This window comes from Chinchilla lanigera, unplaced genomic scaffold (genome assembly GCF_000276665.1).
Source record: "Chinchilla lanigera isolate Chin_1 unplaced genomic scaffold, ChiLan1.0 scaffold00027, whole genome shotgun sequence".
Classification (NCBI taxonomy): Eukaryota; Metazoa; Chordata; class Mammalia; order Rodentia; family Chinchillidae; genus Chinchilla; species Chinchilla lanigera.
Genome location: NW_004955428.1, coordinates 18,591,217 through 18,599,713, shown reverse-complemented (window position 1 = coordinate 18,599,713; position 8,497 = coordinate 18,591,217).

The window sequence follows — 8,497 nt, the reverse complement described above, 5'->3', positions numbered from 1 at the left end:
CTCTTCCACTCTTCTCTCTTCTCCCCTCCCCTCCCCCTCCTCTCCTTTCTTCTTCCTACATCATACCATTCTTCCTCCCTCCTCCCCAGCTTTGAATCTAGTGTTATGAAATGATATTACCAACTAATCTTCATTGTTGGAATGGTCATCTGTTTATTTCTGAGCCACTCCTAATCTCTCTATAATTTTAGCTTCTGACTCACTACTGTACTTTTCAGCACTATCTGCTAAACCCAGTGTTTCAGTAATCATGTACATGATCTTTCTGAAACCTTGGCTTCTCAGTTTCTTGAATCCTTTTCCCCCTCTTTTCCTATACCTTCCCACAGCCATGGGTCCATGATCATCTCTAGAATTTGCCATAGCCCCTGCCTAAAACCCCTCCATAATCTCAATGCCTGCACTCACTTTCTGACCTAATTACTCCCTATCGTTGAAGTTTACTTCTTTTAGCAGCACAACTCTGCCGCTGGTTCAGTCTTTCCAGAATCTCCAATTTATCAATTGCACTTTTCTATTCCACATGCCCCTCATCCAGCTTGAATTCCACGAGTATCTTTGTACCCATTCTCTGCAAAAGGTGCTCAGCTCCGAAGTCCCCTCTCCCTCATATTCACTTGGCAGAACCAACTCTGCCTCATGGTGCGTGCTTCCATGGTGCCACTGAATGAGCCCGGGGAAAACACAAGAGAGCACAGCCTGGCGTCACATTAAATCAGGACCAAGAATTTCAAGTGGGTTGTTACACTGCCTGACCTCTGTAGCGTGGGAGGCAGGAGGAGATGGAAGTAAGAAGAAATACGTGGAGTTTTCAGAGTTGAAGAAAGGATAACAATATGGATTAATTCTTTTTTTTTTTGTCTTTTTGAGACAAGGTCTCCCTATGCAGTTCAGGCTGGCCTTGAGTTCACTTTGTAGCCCAGGCTGGTCTCGCACTCACAATGATCCTCCTGTCTAAGTCTCCCAAGTTCTGGGATTACAGGCGTGTGCCACCACACACACCAGGCTATAATATGAGTTAATTCTATAAGGTGGCAGAAAAATATGTAGTTAACTATGCATTCTTTATGAACAACACCTACTGTTTATGAACACCGTTTTTTTCTTCAGGATGTTACTCTTCTTGACGGAGACTGGCATTCAATAAATTCTCTAAGAATTTAATTCCCACAAGAACATTGTTTTGTTACAAGTGATGATATAAACTGATAAAGATGGTAGTAGGTTTGGAGTTGATGTTGATCTGATGACATGAAACTAGATTTTCTTAAATATATTTTTGAAATATCATCCTCTTTAGAGCTTATGAATCTTTTTTTTTTTTTTGTCTTTTTTTTGAGACAGGGTCTCACTCTGCAGTTCAGGTTGGGCTTGAGCTCACTTTGTAGCCCAGGCTGGTCTCGAACTCACGAGGATCCCCCTGCCTCAGCCTCCCGAGAGCTGGGATTACAGGTGTGCGCCACCATGCTGGGCTAAAGTCACAGCTCACTTTTTTTTTTTTTTTTGGTATGGAGGATCGAACTCAGGACCTTGGGCTTGACAGACAGGCGCTTGTGCTGCTGAGCTATATCCCTGGCCCAAACTTGTGAATCTTAATGTCCTTGTTAACCAACAACTGGATGCATTAGTGGGGATAGGTTAAAATTTTTAATCTGAGGGTACTGTAACTTCTTCCAAGCAGAAAGATTCTTTGTCAATCTTAACTTCATGACCTAAATCCATTTTGTTTCTTTTCCTCTTGCTGCTTTATTTTACTATTTATATCATTAACTGGCCCATATGTAACATTAAAAAACTACTTTGTGAGTAAAGGATCAAATATGATATGAAACAAATAATCTTTTTATTTATTTTTTAGACACTTGCTAAACAGTTCTAGGGCTGGGCTTGAACTCACTGTAATCCAGACTGGCCTCAACTCATAGTGATCCTCTTGCCTCAGCCGCCTGAGTTACAGGCGTGTGCCACCACATCTGGCTAAAACATATAACCTTAGTAATAATTGTTTCCCCTAAACTTCTTTTATTGATAATCTGACATGTTACCACCTAAAAATATTTTTGCATTAAAAAGAGAAAATACCACTACCTGTTAAGATGCTTAACCAATGAAAAAGAAGAGAAACAATTAATCCATAAACTGGCTCCTTTAAGTGGAATATTCTAAAATATTTCATCATTTCATGATGAAATTTTTCATCATTTGTGGAAGTAATAGAATTATTGAAAAGCTGATACTGACATGTGACAGATGATATCAGTCTTACACTTTATAATTAAGTATATAAACATTATCTAGGCTCTTAGAATTTTTAAAAGCAACACATAAATTTCTGTATGTGATACAATATTGAAATTGATCACTGATCGGGTGTAGAACATTTATGCAATTTATCTAGAATGTACTTGCCTTTAAACTTCCCTGAATTAGCAAAAATCCTTCTTGTATTTATTTTTAGTACTACTGAGATATGGCAGGCTGTAGAGAAAATAAATGCTAAGCCTCTTGTTTTCTCCATTGTTAAGTGATTTGATTTTCTATAACCATTTTATACTCTGAGAAAACAAATTAGTCAGTTTATGAAAGCAGACATGTCTTTCCTGCAGAATCTCAGTATCTTATTTCTTAATCACATTTCAGAGCTCAAGAGATCAGCAATTTTTCCATGGGAAAATGTAAAATTTGCAATCCATGATTGTACAAATTTGTTCAATATAACTCTTTGTCTCTTGCTAACCACACATCTTTTATCAGAGATCAATCACTTACTACTTGCTGTGTATTTGGATACACTATGAATATGTATATCCACAGTAGAGTACTTTATAATGGAAGGAATTTGAATGTTTAATAAGATGCAGTCTTATTGCAATCTCATGCAATGGAATACTGAACTGGCATGAAAGTCGTTTCATAGAAGAATTTTTGTCATTGTGGGGAAAAGTTCACGATATCCATTAAATAAAAATTGTGGCCATTGAACTTTAGTACACCTTATACCATTTTCCACGTACAGCTGAGAATGGCCAAAATAACAACAACAACAAAACCCCACAAGCTTATACTTGTTTCTAGCAGCAGGGAGGTGGAGAAGGTGTTTAGAATTTTCCTGTGTGATTTTGAAAATTTCTATATCAATCATCTGTTACCTCTGAAAGTAGAATACTTTTTTACAAAACCCAATTGCATGAATTAAAATCAGTTTTTGTTTAATTTCATAATCAACTAATATTTATTGAATATAACCTAGTGCAAGATTTCGTAGGAAGGTATCTTTAAAGGCCAGTTTTCCCATTATACATCATATTACGGTGATACATGTATGCCCATGTTTACAGCAGCACAATTCAGAGTAGCTAAATTTTGGAAGCTGACTATGTGGTCATCAACAGAAATATGAAATATTTCTGAACAACAAGAAAATATGGTTTTTGCACACAATGAAGTACGACTCTGCTATAAAGAAAGATCAACTTGAGTCATTTGTAGAAAAATGGATGCACCGGGAGACCACAATATTAAGTGAAATAAGTCAGACACACAAGCTTAACATGTCATATAGTTTTTCTTATGTGATAAACCCAAAGTATAAATAAAAAGCAAAATAAAAGGCAGATGGTAAGAAGTTGGGTGGTACATCATTCTAAGAGGGGAAAGGGGGGCTGGGGATTTAGCTCAGTGGCAAAGCGCCTGCCTGGCAAGCGCAAGGTCGTGAGTTTGGTTCCCGGTACCGGAGAAAAACAAAAACAAACAAACAAACAAATAAGAGGGGAAAGGAATCAAGAGATGGAGGGAGAAAAAAGGGAGGGCAAGGCCCAGGGCAGGGTGATGTAAAGGGAACTGAGATGTGCTACATACAGGTGCCAGCTCCACACAAAGAAGGTAATCATTATGTGCTGCAGACATGTATAAAAAAAAGAAAAAGGCAGAATAAATCTATAAGACAATAAAACCTACTTTTCCCATCATAAAAGAGCTTCCAAGTACGTGTTGGAAGAATTGGAAGTAGAATATAAAATGCTAAAGGATTAATAAGATTTAAGTAACAAGACAAGAAAGGTAAAAGGGAGTGAGCAACATATGATTAAATGACGGGCAGTTATTGCTAGGGGATCACTTTTACCTTGATACATTATGAACTTAACTGACCCATCCTGTTTTCTCTCCTATTTGTACTAAAATCTAGATGTGTTTCACTGATGACCTCATCATATGTGAACAAGCCAATTCTTGAGTTTGATTTCTGTGGACTTTCAGTAAAACACCATTTTTGGAACCTCCCAGTTCCTTGATTGCAGGCTACTTTATTAGCATTTCTTATAGTTTATATTTATTTTAATCCCTTCCTTTTTAAAAATTTATTTAAAGAGTAAAAGAAGGATAACAGTAATAGGGGGATTTACCGAATTACAGACAAAGTGGTAGGACAGTATCAGTGGTTGTTATTTTACCTATTGGTATCTTGAAGGTAGTTTCTCATGAAAACAATAATAGTGAGTTGCAGACAAAAATGGTAGGAAATTATTAATGGTTGTTGTACTATACTTTGGTTTCTTCAAAGTGTTTTCTAGGGAAAACAAATAGAGCTATACATGGTGATCAATCAAATAATCACTGACTATTCTCAATGATTGTTGTTGAAAACATAGTAAGAAACATACATCCATCTACAAAATAGCTAGGAACAATAGAAACATTACAGAGTTATGGACAGATTGGTAGGAAATTATCAACGGCTGCTGTAATACATGGTGGTGTCTTCAAAGTGGTTTCTCAGGAAGACAGAGATATGCAAGAAAGATCTAACAAGTAGTTACAGCCTAAGGGTTGTGAAAAATAGCAGATTACCTCCTCATCAGTGACTCCTTTCACTGAGGTGTGATGGTTGGAAGGAAGGCCAGGATTGAAAAGAAGGACCCAGAGACTAGCACCAGTGTCCAGCAATAGGCTGTTTACTTTTTCCTCTATAGTCATGATTACCTGGGGCTCCTCCTTGAAGACAACAGTCTGGCCAGAGGGAGAAGGCAGAGTATGCCCTGGGCCCTTTGCTTCAGAGGGCAGTCCAATCTCTAGTGGTCACCTTTACAGTCAGGGCATGGCCCAGGGGGCTTCTTAGGGCAGTCCCTCTTGAGGTGGCCTGGCTTTTGGAAGCAGTAGCAGATGAATGTAATTGATGAGTTCTTCTTGGGGCCCTGAGAATCAGACTTACAGAGCTATTTTTTGTTGGTCTCTTTGTTTTCTCTCCTTGGCCTCCTGCTCTTCACGGCTATAAAATACTGAGGAGGCATTCTTACTAACATCTCAAGTGAGCTATCTGGGGCAAAAGCCAATTTTTGTAGCTTTTTTCTACTATTTGGGGCTGACTGAGTAATAAACTTATCTTTAAGAATAGTTTGTCCCCCTACTGACCTGAGATCCAGGGAAGTATGCTTTATCAATGCCTCTTGTCTAAGAAAGCAGAGGGGTAGTCTCTTCAGCCTCCCAGTGCACTGGGACCCCACAACCACTTAGTGTCCTCTCCCAACCATCAACACAGGCGGCAGGAACATGTGGATGAGGTCCTCGGCCCCCTAATCAGTCTCAGCACCATCAAGTGCAAAGTGTCCCAGGCAGATAACCTAGACAGGTACCTTCTCCATGAAGGCAGTTCTTCAAAATCTGAATATTGGGCACCAATGTAATCCATGAAGTCTCAGTGAAGACCTCTCCGGAGCTCCACTCGCTCCTCCACTGCAGCCTGTACAGTTAGGGGAAGAATGGCCTCCAGGGGTCTCCCTGGGTGTTGTGCAGGGTCCTCTTGGTTTCCAGCTCCCGAATGGCTTTCCTGTCCCCAGTCAGCTCGACCTCTGAGTCGTCGGGCGTCGGTACTCTCGTGTTCTCCGAGTCCTTGTCCATCAGCTGCTCCTCCGCTGACTCCAGACCTTTCTGGCTCTCAAGGGCAGAGCCAAGAGCAACCCGCCCTGTGGCATGTTTTCCCAGAGGTTTCTCCATGTCGGGATGGTTCATGCACAACTCCGGGCGGGCCTATTGTGTCAGCGCCTCTCTGTGGCATGACGTTTCCTGACTGCATGGTGGGGGCCAGCCCGAGGGCTGGCGCTCGTCTCCATGCCGCTTCCTGGGCGCCTGCTGCCTGTCTCCCCGGGCACCCACGCGGCTGGGTGTGCCGCCCCTTCCTTTTGTCTGAGATTTAAATTAGATATAGAGTAAATTTTTTTCTTTCTTTAATTCCTGATATGGGTTAAAAGATGGGAGAAGAAGATAAAGACATCTTTTTACTCTGGACTATTGACATCTTTTTCCCAGCTATAGAGGAGAAAATACAGTAAGGCAGTTATTTAATCAATGGATATCTCTGGAGAGTTATATATTTATGTTCCAGCACCAGGGCACAAGGTTTCATGCCAGTCATTGAAGTGGTGAAATAGAGTTGAACAAGGGGTACCTAAATTTCAAATAAGGTTCCTAAGTATGGTTGTCTCCCTACCTCTTCTCAATATCTATGTTTGTACATTCTTCCTATGGAAAAGAGGAGGAAGGAACTGTTGTCATTCAATGAACCTAACTATCATAAAGTAATACCTTATGTAGCACTAATAAGAAAAATAGTATTTTTATGAACCTGTAATAACAGAAACTGATTGAGATTTCCCTGAAAGTTGTCTAGGGGATAAATAGCACAAATATGTAGAATCATATTCTTCTGTTACAGTCTATAGATTTTCACAGATTTCCTTCCAGAGAGATTTTCAAAGCACTGTAGGAGAATATTTCCCCCCCAAAGGGGACTTAAATGCAGGATAAATTTAAAAAGTGGTATAATAAAAGTGATAACAGGGTCTTAATGACATTTCTTCATGCTTGATAAGTGAGAATGATGCAGAAATAAATATTCCCCCATAGCACTTGTGAATTAGATAAATATGATTCACAGGTGCTATGAGGAAATTCTAACTTTTAATGAAAATTTTAATTTTTCTTCCTTATTAATGACTCTCTCTCTCCTCCCGTTCTTGCTTCCTTCCTTCTTTCTTCTCTTTATAAATATATTTGGAATTGCATTTCTACAAAGACTGTTGAAGAAGTGTGTCTTTTTTTATTTATTTAAAAATAAAAGAGTCTATAAATCATGTTCTCTGGGGACAAAACAAATACAGTTGCTCAAAGAAAAAAAAGGTAGCTTCCTAACTGAGACAGAACTCTTCAATAGTTCTTTAAAATTAAATAATTTGTTTATTTGAAATAAAAATAAGTATAAATTAACCAATGAATGTTTTAAGTAATATGTTTTGTGTAAAATATTTCAGATTACAAGTTTCCATAGTATTAGAAAGTTATTTCTCTGAAATAACTGATTTTTATTTCTCTGAAATAAAAATCTCTACTAAAGGATAACTTCACAGTATCACATTCCTGCATAATTATTAATCTGTTCAAACACAAAAATCTGTTGTTAAACTGAATATTGTCATTTACATAAAATAATATTTGTATGCATGACTTAGAAGATCCAGTAGTCAATTTACTGATTACTAAAGATAAACAAACACTCTGCCAAATAATTTAATTTCTCTTCTTCCTTTTTCAGGAGTTACTGGACACTATTATTCATATTATACCTAGCAAAGTTTAAAGTAAATTTAGACTTTGTCTTAGTTATGTTTCTCTTGTTGCTGGGACAAAATATCCAACACTCAAAGTTAAAGAGGGAGAGGTTTCAGTCCATAGTCAGCTGGTTCCAAAGCAGGGTGGCTTGGCAGAGGGGCAACCCAGAAGAGAACAGTTCTTGGTGCCCACAAGATAGCAAAAGCAGCAAGCAGGGCCAGGGGGATAATACTCTTTCTACCCCTTGTATTTTATGTAGGCTACCCACCCTAGAGCCAGTGTAGCATTCACACCCTTAGTCTTAGCCAGAGCTATGCCAAACCAATAAGTAGAGTAGTTCAGTAGTCACACACCCTTAATCCCAGCATCACACGCTATATCCAGCCAATTCTGAAAAAGACCTATGACTGGATGAGGCTTTGGGAAGACACCTAGACACAAACCATAACATTTTACCCCTAGCCCTTCAAAGACTCATGCACATCCCTTTATGCAAAAGGCATTTAGTCCATCTCCAAGAGTTGCCAATGTCCTAACAGTTTCAGTATCGCTGAAAGTCCAATTCCGAAGTCTTCTCTGAGATTTAAGGCAATCTCTTAGCTGTGAGCCCCTGTACAAACGAAAAGAAAATTAAACACTTCCAACATTCATTCAATGGCACAAGATAGACATTTCCATTCCAAAAGTTACAAATGGGGGATACAAAGGAATGGGACCAGTGTAAGTCCAAAATTCAGTAAGACAAACATTAAGTCCTACAGTTCCACATGCAGCATCCAAGGCAGTCTGTGGCAAGATGTGAGCCCCAAAGGGCTTTGGTGGCTCTGCTCCTATAGCACTTCTGGTGGCTGTAGTTCCCATGGCTTCTCTCTTGGGCCCACTCTGCTACCTCCTT